The sequence below is a fragment of the Octodon degus genome, unplaced genomic scaffold (assembly GCF_000260255.1).
Source record: "Octodon degus isolate 3935 unplaced genomic scaffold, OctDeg1.0 scaffold00005, whole genome shotgun sequence".
Classification (NCBI taxonomy): Eukaryota; Metazoa; Chordata; class Mammalia; order Rodentia; family Octodontidae; genus Octodon; species Octodon degus.
The window spans coordinates 18,449,956-18,465,195 of NW_004524581.1; the positions used below are offsets into that span (position 1 = coordinate 18,449,956).

General features: G+C 49.0%; 1 protein-coding gene and 1 long non-coding RNA gene across 3 annotated transcripts in view; one reads left to right on the forward strand and one right to left on the reverse strand.

The window, feature by feature from the left end:
* LOC111818399 overlaps positions 1–6,255 on the reverse strand; it is a 17,798-nt gene extending 11,543 nt beyond the window's left edge. Inside the window, exon 1 of the long non-coding RNA XR_002822397.1 lies at positions 6,243–6,255. This is a non-coding gene — a long non-coding RNA (uncharacterized LOC111818399). The remainder of the gene's footprint in view (positions 1–6,242) is intronic.
* A 408-nt stretch (positions 6,256–6,663) lies between these two features.
* Anxa11 (annexin A11) overlaps positions 6,664–15,240 on the forward strand; it is a 42,577-nt gene continuing 34,000 nt past the window's right edge. The window contains exon 1 of one of the 2 annotated variants that reach the window (XM_004624085.2): positions 6,664–6,810. The gene's annotated coding sequence lies outside the window, so the exon portion shown is untranslated. The remainder of the gene's footprint in view (positions 6,811–15,240) is intronic. The other variant, XM_023719112.1, reaches the window with a different exon arrangement.

A 15,240-nucleotide genomic window follows, 5' to 3' on the forward strand; every position in this document is an offset into this window, starting at 1 on the left:
GTACAGGGTCTCACTATGCAGATTGTGATACAGGGAGAAAAACTGATCTTGGGTGGGTGACCTTCAAACGACATAGGAAAAAATGACCTCCCGACCTGACCTGCATGAGTTTGTGTTCTCTAAAACCGAAGAATGAATTTTAGGAACAAACGGAGGTTATGAGTAGAATATATGTATTGAGAGAAAGAAAGCTCCTGTCCAAGAGAGGGACAGGAGGGGGGCCCGGGCTGGTTGTTCCCCAGGAAGCTGTCTCTTCCAGGGACTTTTATAGTGTAAAACCATGCAGGGCTAAGGTGGAGAGAATGGGAACTCGCTTAGGTGGGCAGGAGGTGGGACAAAACTATGGTCAACCAATGGGATTACAAGCACCACTTCTCAGGTAAAATTCATGAAGTCCAGGACCAAATGGGGAAAGGAGTCACATAGCAAGTGGGCATGAATGTAGAACAGGACTTTATCAGGTAGCCATCCAGTAGTAGTCGGATTAATGATTCTTGGTCTCCCTCAGGGTGATGATCAATCCCGGATGCCAATCTTTAGGGAGGTTAGCATGTGTTTGCTCTTTAGGTCTGGCTCACAGCAGGAGCATCCATCCCTCCCACAGTTGTAAGGTAACTTGTCTTCTGTGCTGTCTCCTTTGAGGGCCTGGCCCTGTCTGACTGCCTATAATATTTCTATCTAACTCAGCTGCCTATTACAACTGGACTCCTAGTGATCCTCCTGTTTCAGCCTCCCCAGCGCTGGGATTGCAACATGCAGCCACGCCCAGTTTTGGTGGCTGGCTCGGTGCACCCAGTGGGGGGCCAGCAGGGCATGTGGTGCTGGCGATCCAAGTCGTGACCCTGGGCTTTCCAGGCAGGCACTTAGACCGCTGGGCTATCTCCCCAGCACATCAGTGTATTTATAATTTAAAAGCCACAAAAGCTTTGCATAAGAAAATGTGTGGAATGAAGCTAAACATGATGTAGTGGGAGAATTATGACTACATTTTTTTTTTACTAACGTGTAAAGGGTTAACAGAGTTTTGTGTCATAACTGCAGAAAATTATAAAAACCCCTTGTGCTTCCTGTTATCTGCTCTAACAAATGTATACTCCCTTTCGGCTCAAGGCTGTTCAACAATAAATAACTGTTTCTTGTCAAGGCAGCAAGCTAACACAAACTCCCTCCCCAACCATCTCCTATAACATAGTCAGCTTAAGATATATCTTATAAAAGTATACACTTATCACTAAGCTGTAAAAGACCTTTTAGTTATAAGCAGTTTGCAGCTGTGTCAAATGAATACAGTTTTTGTTGTTCTGTACTAGATAACAAATTTGCTTACCAAACTGGATGTGATTTCTGTTATAAATACCCCCCTGCTACCTACATTCCGGGCTGATCAGCCTTCTCCTGCGTGAGAAGTGGCTGACAGATCTGAGCTCAGTAAATAAAAGGCTCTATTCAAACTTCTGTCTGGCTGATCTGTTTCCTATGCAGAGTTAACCCATAACATAAAGCACCAACAAGTAAACTTTCTTTGAAAATACACTATCGTAGCATTCAATTTAGAATCCAGGAAAATGCACACACATACACACACACACACACACACACACACAGGGGGGGCAGCTATAACACTAAAGGTAAATGTATAACTTAAAATAATAATTTTTAAAGAGAATTAACATGATTTAGGGCTAGGGAGATAGCTCAGTAAAATAAGCATTTGCCTGGCAAGAGCAAGGTCCTGAGTTCAATCCCTGGTACCACCAAAAAAAAAAAAAAAAAGAATTAACATGACAAAAAATTAAAAGCTGACTCTTGTCAAGTCTCACGGGAAGGATAAGAAGACATTGTGTCTCCCCGCTGGCCTCCCTGCAAACCTCTGCTTCCCGTGACATTTATGGTTTATCTCCTCATAAGATTAGGAGCCCTGTTAAGAAAGCAGGGATAAATTTCAGCACCTGGGAGGCTGAGGCAGGAGGATTGCTGAGAGTTGAAGGCCAGCTTGGGGTGCAAAGTGAGTTCAGGAACGACCTTAATTGTACACCCAGACCCTGTCTCAAAGAGAGAGAGAGAGAGATAGAGATAGAGAGAGAGAGAGAGAGAGAGAGAGAGAGAGAGAGAATATTCTTTGGTTTCTCTGTGCCTGGTACAGAGCAGGGGCGTCCTATGGCTGGTTCAGCCTCTCACTCCCGTCAAAAGAATCAGTGCAACCCACATTGCAGCAGGTGACCTTGCTTTTGTAAGGCCTTTACCTTCTCTTACTCCATTTGGTGTTTGCATCCACCCTGAGCAGCAAGGAAGCCAGGATTATTGTCTGGATTTTTATAAATCACTTCGAAGATTTTATAGGTGAACCAGCAGAGGATGGGAGGAGGCTCCACTTGGAAAGGTCGGAGTAGGAACTAGAACTCTGCAGTTGGAACTTTGGTTTGTGCCTATTTTGCTCACAGGGTGTTACTGCTACAAACAGATTAAATTTCAGCCTAAAGAATTACATTCATTTGTTTGTTCGTTTTTGCCACACTGATTGAACCCAGAGCTTCCGCTCTTAGCCTTAGTCTTTTTTTTTTTTTTTTTTTTTTAAGGTGACAGGATCTCGCTAAATTGCCAGGCGAATTTGCGATCTCCCAGAGTACTGGAATTACAAGCGTGCTCCACCACGCTCAGCGGGATTGTTTATTTTAAAATGTATCATTCGTAGAGTGGGTCGTGGGAAGCTGCCTTGTGGTCGCTGGGGGACGGCGAGCGCGAGCACGCACCCGGAGGTAGAGTTGGATACACGCCAGGCGACCTTCCCCGCTCAGAGGACTCAGCAGCTTGTGAAAACTGAGCAGCGGCTCTGCTAGAGGCTGCAGATCCAAGGGTTGGGTCCTCTGCCTCGTGTGCTGCAGCTTAAGTAATAATCATCCCAGGAGCGTCTTTCCAGTCCCCTTGGACTCTCGGCGGCGGTCCCAGGAGGCGTTTCTGCGAGCTGCTCTTTAGCCTTTAGCCGGATTTCATCCTCAACCGCCTGCACTCTTGTCCAAAATATGCTGTCAGCCCCGAAAGAGAGGCGCGCCTGGAGTGCGCGCGCGCGTGGAAGAGGCCGCATAATTCTAATCCGGAGGCCCCGCTGATGGCTGCCCTCCCAGTCCGCAGCTGTTGCGAGCCTGAGCTCCAGCCCGCACCTGTGCACTGCGGCCTTCCTGCTCTCAAAGTTCTCTCTCTCTCTCCTTTTTTTTGAAATAGTGTCTATGTACGTGGTTCAGGCTGGCCTCGAACCTTGAACTCCCTATGTAGCCCAGGCTGAACTGAAACTCCTGGTGAGCCCATTGCCTTTGTCTCCACAGTGCAGATTACAAGCATGCTGCCACCAAGCCAAGCTCCGAGTACTCTTCAAATGCAAATAGAGCTCTAAGCAGCACCATGGCAGTAGGCAAGAACAAGCGCCTTAGAAAAGCAGCAAAAAAGGAGCCAAGAAGAAAGTGGTACAGGGCTGGGGAGATGGCTCAGTGGAATAAGCGCTTCCCTGGCAAGTGTAAGGACCTGAGTTCAATCCCCAGGTCCGCCAAAAAAAAAAAAAAAAAAAAAAAAAGTGGTTGATCCATTTTCTAAAAAAGACTGGTATGATGTTGATACAGGGAGAAAAACTGGTCTCAGTGGGTGACCTCCAAACCATATAGGGAACCTTCAAATGACATAGGGGAAAACGATCTCAGGACCTGACCTGCACGAGTTCGTGTTCTCTAAAACCGAAGAATTAATTTTAGGAACAAATGGAGGTTATGAGCAGAATATATTTATTGAGAGAAAGAAAGCTCCTGTCCTGAGAAGGAGGGGGGTAGCCCCACCCAAGTTGACTCTTGCAGGGACTTTTATAGAGGAAAACCATGCGGTGAGGCGGGTCTAAGGTGGTGGAGAAGACATGGGAACTTGCTTAGTTGGGCATGAGATACAAGCACCACTGCTCAGGTAAAATTGATTAAATCCAGTATCAAATGGGAAAGCGAGTCATGTAGCAAGCGGACATGAATACCGGACAGGGTCTCTTCCTGTTGGGGGTTGGGCTAGTGACTCATTTGGGCTCTTTCAAGTTGATTGATACTATTTAGGATATCCATCCCTAATGCCCATCCCTAGGGAAGTATGTAGCTGTGCTTCCTCTTTTTGTCTTGGTCTTGAGGTCTGGCCCATATGGGAGTGTCTGTCTCTTCCAAGTTGCAAAGTCACCTTGTCTTCCATCTTGTCTCCTTGAGGGCCTGGCCCTGTCTAACTGCCTATAATATTTCTGTCTAACTCGGCTGCCTGGAGCAATGTGAAGGCGCCAGCTATGTTCAACATAAGAAATACTGGAAAAACACTCGCCACCAGAACCCAAGGAACCAAAATTGCATCTGATGGGCTCAAAGGTCGTGTGTTTGAAGTGAGCCTTGCTGACCTGCAGAATGATGAAGTTGCCTTTAGAAAATTCAAGCTAATTACTGAAGATGTTCAGGGCAAAAACTGCCTGACTAACTTCCATGGCATGGACCTCACCCGGGACAAAACGTGTTCCATGGTCAAAAAATGGCAGACCATGATCGAAGCTCATGTTGATGTCAACACTACCGATGGTTATTTGCTTCGACTGTTCTGTGTTGGCTTTACTAAAAAACGCAACAATCAGATCTGGAAGACCTCTTACACTCAGCACCAGCAGGTCCGCCAGATCCAGAAGAAGATGATGGAAATCATGACCCGGGAGGTGCAGACAAATGACTTGAAGGAAGTGGTCAATAAACTGATTCCAGACAGTACTGGGAAAGACACAGAGAAGGCTTGCCAATCTATCTACCCTCTTCATGATGTCTTCGTCAGAAAAGTAAAAATGCTGAAGAAGCCCAAGTTTGAATTGGGAAACCTCACGGAGCTTCATGGTGAAGGTAGCAGCTCTGGAAAGGCTCCTGGGGATGAGACTGGAGCTAAAGTTGAACGAGCTGATGGATACGAACCACCAGTGCAAGAGTCCGTTTAAGATCCAGATTTTTATTTTTTTGTGGAACCGGGGATTGAACTCAGGCCCTAGCGCTTGTCAGGGAAGCACTTATTCCGCTGAGCCACCCCCCTGGCCCCAAGATCCAGATTTTTAATAGTGATAAATAAAGTCCTATTTATGAAAAAAAAAAAAAAGAAATGCAAATAGACCCAGCGCGGTTAAAGAGAGGCAACCACCTAGGAGTCCTTAAATGAGGGTTTAGGTAATGAAGAATGGTCTGGTGGCCTGGTGCGGTGGCGCGCTTTTGTGATCCCAGAAGTATTGGGGGTTTGTGTGTGAGGCTGGAGGATGGTAAACTTGAGCTCAGCCTGGTCAATTTATTGATTTTTCGGGGCCTTGTGTTAAGGGGGATGGGGGTTAGGGATGTAGCTCAATGTGATGGCCCTGGTTCAATTCCCAGTAACTCACGCACGTAAAGGCTGCTTTGGATGAAGATACTATGCTGGCTTTGAGCAGAACCGGGTTGGTCCAGGCGCACCTGCATGCACAACTTCAGCAGGTAGATCGAATACGCTGTGACGCTGTCCTGAAGCCAGTACAGTTGTGTAGATACAGTGTGTGGAACAGAGACATGGACTCACTTGAAAGACGGCTGGGGGAGTGCGAGTTTCAGCTTTTACTTTTTGGTTGTTTTATAACTGCCATATGTTACCTGCACAGTCATTTATAAAAGGAACTATTTTTAGAACAGTTACAGACCTGTAGAAGAATTGTGAAAACAACACAGGAAGTTGTTCTAAACCCGGGTTTCTTCGTAAATGTTCATGTGGAGCTTTTTGCCAGTGAATGAACTGGTACTGATACATTCTTGCTAACCACTCCAGAGGTCCTTGGTTTTGACCTAATGTCTTTTTTCAGGATCCCATCCAAGATCCTGCGTCCCATTTAGTTTTCCTCTGTTCTCAGGCCTTCCCTTGGTTTTGCTGACCTTGAGTGTTCCCCAAAGTGTCTCTCCCTGGGGTCTGCCAAGTGTTTTTGCACGATCGCAATGGCGTTCTGTGTTCTGGAGAAGAGGTCACCGCGGTACATCCAGTGGGTAGCGTCGTCCCGGAGGTTGCTGGCTGTGGTCGCCGGCGGAGGCGAGCGTTGGGTTTCTGCACTACGAAGCCACGCGCCACCTCCCCCCCTCTGCACAGTGCGACCTTTTTAATGTAGAAAGTTTCCTTCACCCTGAAAGGTCACTAAAAACCTACACGGTGCTACAGAAGGCGTTCCTTCCTGGAGATCACCGCAGCACAGAGCACGAAGAGGTCAGTGGGCTAACCGTAGGGGCGCTCCTCCGCCCGGGTCGCCGGAAGGAGAATGGTTTGCCTTTGCAGACGTGGTCTGGCCTGAGCCCAGGCCCCGCCCCCCCAAAGGTTTGGCCACGCCCCCGCCGGGCAGCCCTGGCTCCGCCCAAGGGACTCGCACCGCCCAGGACCCGGTTGGGCTCCACAGTCCTAGAGTTTTCCGCCCTGGGCTCCTCCTCCGCCCCGGTCGCCGGAAAGACGGTGGCTTCCTTCCGCAGGTCGGGTCCCTGCCTCCACCTGGGGGCCGGGCCAACTCAGGCCACGCCCCGAGGGGCGGGCACCCCAAGGAGGCTCCGCCCCTGCACCCCGGTCCCGCCCCGCAGCGATTGGGGCCCGGCGCCCCGGGAGTTTTCCGCCCCGGGGCTCCTCCCCCGCCCCGCCCCACCCAGCACTCCCGGCCGAGGCGCCCGCGGGTCTTGAGTGCTGCGGAGCGGGGCCAAGGTCCAGCAGAGCCGAGGCGCCCGCCGAGAGGTCGCTGCTGCCGCGTCCCCCTCGCCCTTCGGTGTCCGGTGCCAGGTGAGCGAGGTCCCGCGCGGTGGCGTTGGAGGTCCGCGCTCCTCCGGGCCCGGCTCTGCGCTTCCTGGTAGCCGGCGCCGGGCGGGGTGGGCCGGGCGGAGACGGGGGAGGTGAGGGCCGGGCTCGGAGCGCGCGGGACGGCGACCTGAGCCCCTCCAGCCGGCCGGTCAAGGCCCCGCCCGCGGTGTCCGGAAGGGCCCACTGTGCTGGGAAGCGTGGGGCGAAGGTGCCTGGGGAACTTTGCTCCTAGTAGTAGGACGCGGATTCCTGGGAGCGGCCACCATTGCGGCGTATTTGTAAGGCTCCGACCCTAGGCATGGGGAGAATGCGACCTCACCCTTTTCCAGTTTTTGCAGGGATTCTAGGATTTGGCTGACTCTGTGCTCGGGCTGGGTCCCTGAGAGCTCAGAAAGGAGAACCTGGTCAGTGGGTTAAAAGCGCAGGTGTGAGGTTCCTTGTCTTGAGACTGGAGGGGAAAAGCTAAGCTAGCCAGTGCTAGCCAGAGCTGGGGACACTGCACCCAGGACACATCCCTCACCAGTGACCTCTGGAGTTTGGAGATCTAGGGACGGACCCTAGGTATCCTCGTAGGTCCCCTCTTCCACCCCACCCCAGCCTTCTTTCTCTCCACTGTGGTCCCCTTCCTGCAAGACTGAACCTCCTGCTGCCCTGCCTACACCGTAGGCACCGCCGGCCCCCAGGGGGGAGCTGGCCATCTTGCTGACCCTTATAGCTGCTCATCACATTGCGTCCCTCGTTCATTTTACAATCAGTTATTTGCAGGGGGCTTAGTGGAGCCCCAGACCACCAGGCTCTGTCTGTACAACAAAGTGCTCACAGCATCCGAGTGGAGGTGAGGGGCTACCCTGGCCTTGGTTGCGCCTGCTTGGGGCTGCCTGATCTCGCACCTGTTTGTGCTTTTTTCTGCCTCTGTAAAACGGGCATCATTATAACACACACTTCCCAGGCTTATTGGGCAGATTCAATGAGTTAGTATATGAAACCACTGCGCAGTGTTCAAATACTGGCCAGGCAGGATGGGTGGCAACTGGTAGGCCTGTCCGGGTGTTCCAGGTGGATGTCACTGAGGTTGGGCATACAGTGAGCAAAGCAGTGATGTGTATGTAATCAGATGCAAGCCCCAGTGAATGATATAGCGATACTGCTGTTTCTTCCTTTCCATCAGAAGGTACAGCCAGGGAGACTGACCTTCTGAGCTGGCTCCCTGCTTTGCTCAGGCAAAAAGTGCCCTTCTTCCCTCATTGTACCCATCATGTGCCAGCCATACCTGCGTCTGCTGCCCAGCAGAGGGATAGGCCATGCCCTGCGCTGGCTCTTGCAGCCCCCTCTTCCTGGCCAGTTCTCAGGACGTGCCTGGCAGCCTTGAGTAGTACTTTGGGGCCGTGCATCTCAGCCGTGCCCTGTGCTGGCTCTGCAGTGCAGCTCAGTTCCCCGCTCACTTCTGGGTCTCATACAGCACCCAAGAGGGGCCTTGCTTTATTAGATGCTCAGGGAGTGTTGAGTGAGAGGCAGGTAGAGGAAGCACAGTAGTTTCTCAGTAGTGAGAACATTGGACTGATGGGGTAGGTGCCCAAGAGCCGGGAGGGTGAGCTGGTGGTGCATCCAGACTGAGGTGAGAGGAGCTGAAAGGCCAGGTCCTTCCATTTGGTCCTTTTCTTGAGCCAGAAAAACATGAAGGACCCTTCCTGGTTGCTCTGTCCATATGGCCAGGATGGACTTGGGATGCCCTGGTCATGAATGGGAGGAGGTAATGGGAGGTTGAGAGGGCTGGAGTAGGAACTCAGTAGAATTGAGCGTGGGCTGGAATTGGAGCCTAGGACCTTTCCTTTCTCTCTTCCTAGCTGTCTTCTTTCCTCTTGAGGCTACAGCGATTCTTGGCAGTGTGTCCCACGGAAGTCTTCTGGTGGGGCTGGGTGCTGGCCACCTGGAGGCAGCAGACTCTGGTTTCTCTGGGTTTTTCTTTCCAACACTCTTGGATCCCCTTGTTGCCAGAACATTGAGTGTTTGAGATAAGAAAGTTCCTAGGGTAACGAAGGAACTGAGATTTCCTTGGTGGGAGTTGGCATTTGTAGACAGAGATAGTTAAGCTCTCTTTAGCAAGGAACTCTGTAGTGGCCATTGAAACTGTTTGACATTAGGCCCTGTTGACCCTCACCCCAGGGACCCTGAAATGAAGGGCTGATAGTCACATGATAGTCACAGGAGGTTCCTAAGGACACACCTGACAATAGCTGGCCCTCCCTGTGCTGGTGACAGGCAGTGATGGGTGTGGGCACCAAGGAATCAGGTGCAGAGTTCTCTCATCTTTGCCTTTGAGTCACCCGGCCCCAATATTCTGAGGACAGACAGCCGTTGCAGGATGTTTGTAGGAGGGGTTTGTGATCTGTGAGGAGGAGGAGGAGGCAATAGTGATGATACTGTGTATGTGTGTGTGTAGGGGGGTGCTGGGGCTGTAGCTCAGTGACAGATTGCTTGCCTAGCAAGGGTGAGGCTCTGGTTGCATCTTCATGCGGCAGAGAGAGAGACAGAGACAGACACAGGGACAAAGGTGTGCATCTTAGAAGAAAAGAAGTGGGCAGGCAATTTGAGAGGGAAGTCAGGGATCACCTGCCTGGGCAGTGGGGAGGTTGACTTGGGGGACAGGGAGGAGAGGTGAGGGCCATCTGGTATGAGTGGGGAGAAAGAATGTATCAAGGGGGGTGAGACGATTTGTGGCATCTCTGAGGAAAAAGGTGGCCAGTATGGGGTGTGGTTGGTCATAGATGTTAGCTTCCCCTGTCTGCTGAAAAGGTCACAGATATTTTTAGGAAGTAGGTGACAAGGGTTGTTTCTGTTGGACTGTTCTGAAGTGTTCACTGTTGGCCAAGCTGTGGGCTGGGCACCCACACGAGAGGCTACACCCTCACCCTAGGCTGGTGTAGGGGTGTGTCCTGTGACCTAGGATGGGAGGCCGGACAGGACCTGGTTTGGAGTAGAGAAGGTCCTGAATTCAGTTTGAGTTGTGGTACCTTTGAGATACCACGTAGGTCCATGGGTCTTGGGGTCAGGTGTCTGGGTTGGACAGAGGTTTTTTTTTTTTTTTTTTTTTTGGCGGAACCAGAGATTGAACTCAGGCCCTGCGCTTGCCAGGGAAGCGCTTATTCCACTGAGCCATCTCCCCAGTCCCCAGAGGTTTTGTTGAGGTTCTATTCATAGGAGCCAGAGTCAACTTGCTTTGGGAGGACCAAGTGGCCAGTGGTGGCACTGCTGCCATGGCCAGTGATGGGAGAATGTGCAGTTGCTATTTTGGTAGGACAATGGGAACAGAAATCAGATTGGAACAAGTGAGTGACATAGCAGGAGCCCTGGATCCTGAGGCTTTGGTGAGAGTGTCCCCACGGACTGCTTGTGGGTCTCAGCTCCTGAGGCCTTCTGTCCTAGGGGCTGGCGGTGAACAGCAGGCTGCTGGACCCCCCTCCTTCTCCCGTCTCTGAGCAGAGCTGGGCACTGATGAAACTTTGGTCCTTCCACGGATTCCCTCTGTGGACTTGTCCGCAGCCTGTTTAGGACATTTGTCACAGGCAGTGATTCTGCTTTACTATTAAGTTACTCTGCATCACTAGCTGTGGAATGTCCTCAGGGCAGAATCACTAACTTACTCAACCTTTTTTAAAAATTTAATTTAATTTTCAAGAGTGAAATCAAAAGCAAAAACAAATAGCAGAAACAAAGACAGAAACAGGGTAACATACAACAATACAGACTTTCAAAACAATAGCTAATGAACAATGGTTTTTATCATTAAATCTATTGCTCAGATTAATAGATATAGTTATGCAAGATTCTATCTAACCGGCTGGGGAGATAGCTCAGTGGAATAAGCACTTCCCTGGCAAGTGCAAGGGCCTGAGTTCAATCCCTGGTTCTGCCAAAAGAAAAAAAAAAAAAAAGACAAAGATTCTATCTAACCTTTTTTGATCTGCTGGGGTTGACCATTTATTGTTTTTATTGATTTGAAATAATGCTGGAATAAGCAACCTGGAAGGATGCCGATTGGACTGTTTCCTACGTATTTATTTAGGAAGAGTTTATTATTATGTTATTAAGTTTTCCAAATGAATAGAATTATTAAGCATTATGAATGAGGTTCTAACTGGAGGTACCAGAATTTTCAACATATGGAGAGAGAGAGAGAGAGAGAGAGAGAGAGAGAGAGAGAGAGAGAGAGAGAGAAAGAGAGAACATGCATGCTTGCCAGCACAGTCCACCTAGAGGGTGGGGCTGGCACGGCATGTGGTGCTGGGATTGAACTGCAGTTTCCTGAGCCTGCCTAAGCTTTCCTAAGTAGGCGCTTTAGACCACTGAGCTGTCTCACCAGCCCCTATATATATATATTTTTTTCCCTACTTTTTCTTTCCCTTTTCATTAGTCATTAATTTCAGTCTATTCATTTTTTCCTTTGGTTTATTTTATGGCCCTCCATTTAATATCTACGTTGCTTCATTGAATTTTAGTCCTTTAAGCATTTTTTTTATTTGCACCAGGAATTGAACTGAGTATCTTACACTTGCCAGGTAAGCAGTTGTGCCATTGTGCTATATTCTCAGCCCCCAGTCTTTTAATTTAAGAAGTGTGTAATACTTCTTTGCTTCGCGTGCAGTTCTAACTGGTGCCCTTTTGCTTTCCCTGTCTTTTGCTCTCTAGCTGTTCTGCCGTAAATCAGTGTTTGTTTGTTTTGGTTTCTTCAGGATTGCTATAGCTTAGGCTGGCCTTGAACTTGCTATATAGTCTGGGCTGGCCTTGACTTATGATCCTCGTGTGTGGAGTGGGATTATGGGCGTGTGCCACCACACCTGGCTGTAAATCGATTTGGATCCAAGGATTAAGTAGATGGGATCCTGAATTTCTAAGTATATAATACTATGGGGTAATAATACCTCTTAGTCATTGTGGACTGATCAGGCCCCCAATGTCCCAAAGGAATATACAGAAGGCTTAATTAAGTAAAAGAGACCAGTGGTATCATTTTAGGGTTCCAGGAGACTCAGAACCCTGTATCAGAATTTAAGATTTTCTGGGAGCTAAGACAAAGCACTTCTCTAGGCAGCCTGTATTTAGTTATCAAACACAGGAGGGAAATACTGAAGAAAATGCAGGAATTGGGCAGGACCTTGCGCGTCCCTAAAGGACTTCTCTAAGGAACACATTATGTTAATTTAGGAGAACTGTGTTATCTCTGGGAAGGCTTTCACCTAAGGAGTGAGATGCCTGCAGCTAGTCTTTATCTAGTTAATTGAGGTTGGAGCCAGTTGTCCTTAGCTGTGGCACGAGGTCTTGTCCTTTGAGACTTCAGGGCTTCACCTGCCTTGACAGGTCTCAGTAGGCACCAGTGACTCACACAAGTTCACGTACTATGAGCCCGCTGTCCTTCTCCACTCAAGGGGCTGAGGCCTTGTACAGACTCAGAAGCAAACTTGGAAAGCCAAGTGGTTAATTTAAATCCTGCCCAGAGCCACTTATAGTGGTCTCTAACATAATACCATGCATAAAATAATTGAATTTGCTTATTGAGTTTTAGTTTTATGGGTTATGACTAATGAGTGTGGTCAAAATCTTTTATCAGACAGTTACATCTTCTTTTGGCCAACAACATGATTACTATTAAACTACCTATTACTATGTTTTGCTACTAAAATTTTTCATGGACTTGAAAGAAGAAAAATAGGTAGTGTTCTCTGGGGAACAGACTTGAGGTACATATTTTAACTTGAATTTACCCTTAATATCTTTAATGTCCACCCATCATTCTAAAGATCTGTTAAAAATTCCTGCTACAGAGGACTGGAGAGATGGCCTAGCGGACTAAGCGCCTGCTTAGGCAAGCATAGGGACTGGGTTCAATCCCTGGTGCCACATGCTGCCCTGCCCCCCCTGGGCGTGCTGAGTTGGTCATAGAGGCTGGCAGTCAGAGCTGCACGGTGAGACTGTACCAAGTACATTAAAACAATTTTTTTTTCTCTCTACAATTTTTTTTTTTTAATTTAGTACAGGGTACACAGAGTATAGGGTCTCACTACATAGATTGGACTCATAGTGATTCCCAAGGGCTGGGATTACAGGCACACCCCACCATGCCTAGTGTCAATTGCTGTCCCAGTGTACCCCTGGGGGAGGTAGCACACTGGGGATTGAACCCTGGCCACTGCGCTCTGCTAAAGCAGGTGCTTTAGTCTGCTGAACTATCTGGCCAGCCCCAATTTTTTGTTCTTAAATCAAGGCTCATTTGTATTTTCAGGAGTTCTTGACTTTTCTGTTTGGGTTTACTGACTTAACAGGCTCATTTTGTGGGTTCTGGATCAGATTATTTGTTGTTTCATGCTTTTGGTGGTTGGGTTTAAAAAGTTTACAGTGGGGGCTTGTTGGTGGCTCTGAAACAAGGTGTGGGGGCACATGCCTGTAATCCCAGTGCCAGGAAGGCTGAGACAGGAGGATCACTATGAGTCTGAACTGTGTAGGGAACCCTGTATCAAAGCAAGCTGATGAGGGAGCCCAAAGTCTTATGTCTTGCTGCCGAGCAGCTTGAACTACTGGTGGTACATTCATGGTTGTTCCATTGGGCAACTTTTTATTAAATTTATTAGTAAAAAAAAAAATCAATAAAAGTGATTAGATCCATTTGTATTACCAGTGGTACGAGCAGCCTCGTGGGGCAGTCATGCATGGACCACTGCTGGTTCAAGCCAGTGGAAATGTGTTCAATCCCGTATTGTCTATGTTTTGGGAGAACATACAGCCAAGGATCTAGGAGAATCCCTTTTCTTTATAGCTCTAAAATTAATAAGGATAGCTTATAAGACATTGAGGCTCAGGACTTAGAGACAGGCATCCGCTGGAGGGCATGAAGCCAGCAGACCCCTGTAGTGTCTGTTCAGGCTCCCCCTGAGTACTCTAGCAGGTCCTGCCTGTCCGCTGTTAACTAGGACACCCCCTCCTCACTTGTCCCCAGGGTCCTTGTAATAGCCAGGCTTTTATGAGGAACAGACTACAAACTCCAGGGTTGTAGCCTGCACACTCACCTTTTAGTCTGTTTTCTGTGGCTGTGACAGACAGTCTGAGGCTGGGTCATTTCAGCTCACAGTGTTAGAGCTCTAGGAGCAAGGTGTAGGCTTGGCTTCTGGTTAGGACCTCTTGTGGTGTGAAAAGACAGTGGAGGAGGGATGGGGAAGTGGGTGTGTGCAGAGGAGGCACAGGTACAAAACCAGTGGGCAGTGGGCTGGGCTACTTCATAACAGTTAGTTTACATCGGAGCTAAGCCAAACCCATGCCTATTTGCCTCCCTCTAGGCCCCACCTCTTAAAGGGCCCACATTGGGTGCCCTTACATTAGGGACCAAGCTTTTAGTAGTAGATGAGCTTTTAGGGACAAAATGTCTCTAAACTGTAGCAGAATCTTTTCTCCCTTTGCAGTTCTGGCCCCTTCCTTGGAGCCTGGGGCGTGGGTAGCTCTACCCCTGCAGTTTCCTCGGTAGCCACATTTCCTTCTGCCTATGAGGCTGCCAGATGGGCTTTGACAGCCCTTGGGGGGAAATGACCAAGAAGTACACAGCCGTCTTCAGGGGCCATATGTCAGCTATAGAGGAGGTTTGGCCCCAGTCTCACCCTTTTTCATGTGTGTGGGCTTTTGAGAGACAGGGTCTTAGTATATAGTCCAGGCATGCTGGTGTGAACCTACTGTGCATCCCAAGCTGGCCTTGAACATGCAATCCTGGGATTACAGGTGTGCACCACCACCGCCACCTTGTGTACTTGTGTTAAAAGTTGCATAAACTGTCTCAGCTTATTGGAGTGGCCTAAGCTTTGCTGGACCTTGAGATCTTAGTGACTCATCGTCCCGGTCCTATATTTTCAGAGGAAGGCAAATGCCTAGGAAGAGTAACCTGAAAACACCCAACAGGGCCTGCTGAGGGAGGCTTATCCAAGAGTCCTCCACATGCTTTTACTATTAATAGTTCCACCTCTGGTTTTTCTTTTCACTTGCTTGGTTAAGTCCTTGCTTAACCTTTCATTTTAAATCATTTTCACTTAAAAATTTAAAGCATTCTCTATCGTCAGCACACAGCTGGACGTGGCAGGAGAGAGTGTAACAGAGGCAGGGCTAACAGCAACCAAGCTAATTTGGTGGGTTATGGCCTTGATTTGGTTCCATTCCTTGTGTTTTGTTATTTATGGGGGTTGGGGGTTGGGGGATTGGGGGGTGGGGGGTGGGGTTGCTTTCCTTGTCTGATCTTTGCTGCCTTAGTTAAGTTTCCTGTCGTTCCTCTTTTCTTGGCCCACGTTAGGATTTAGGTTTGCTTCTGAAATAGAACAGCCTCTCTGTCTCTGTCTCTCTCTCTCTCTGTCTCTGTCTCTGTCTCTCTCTCTCTCTCTCTCT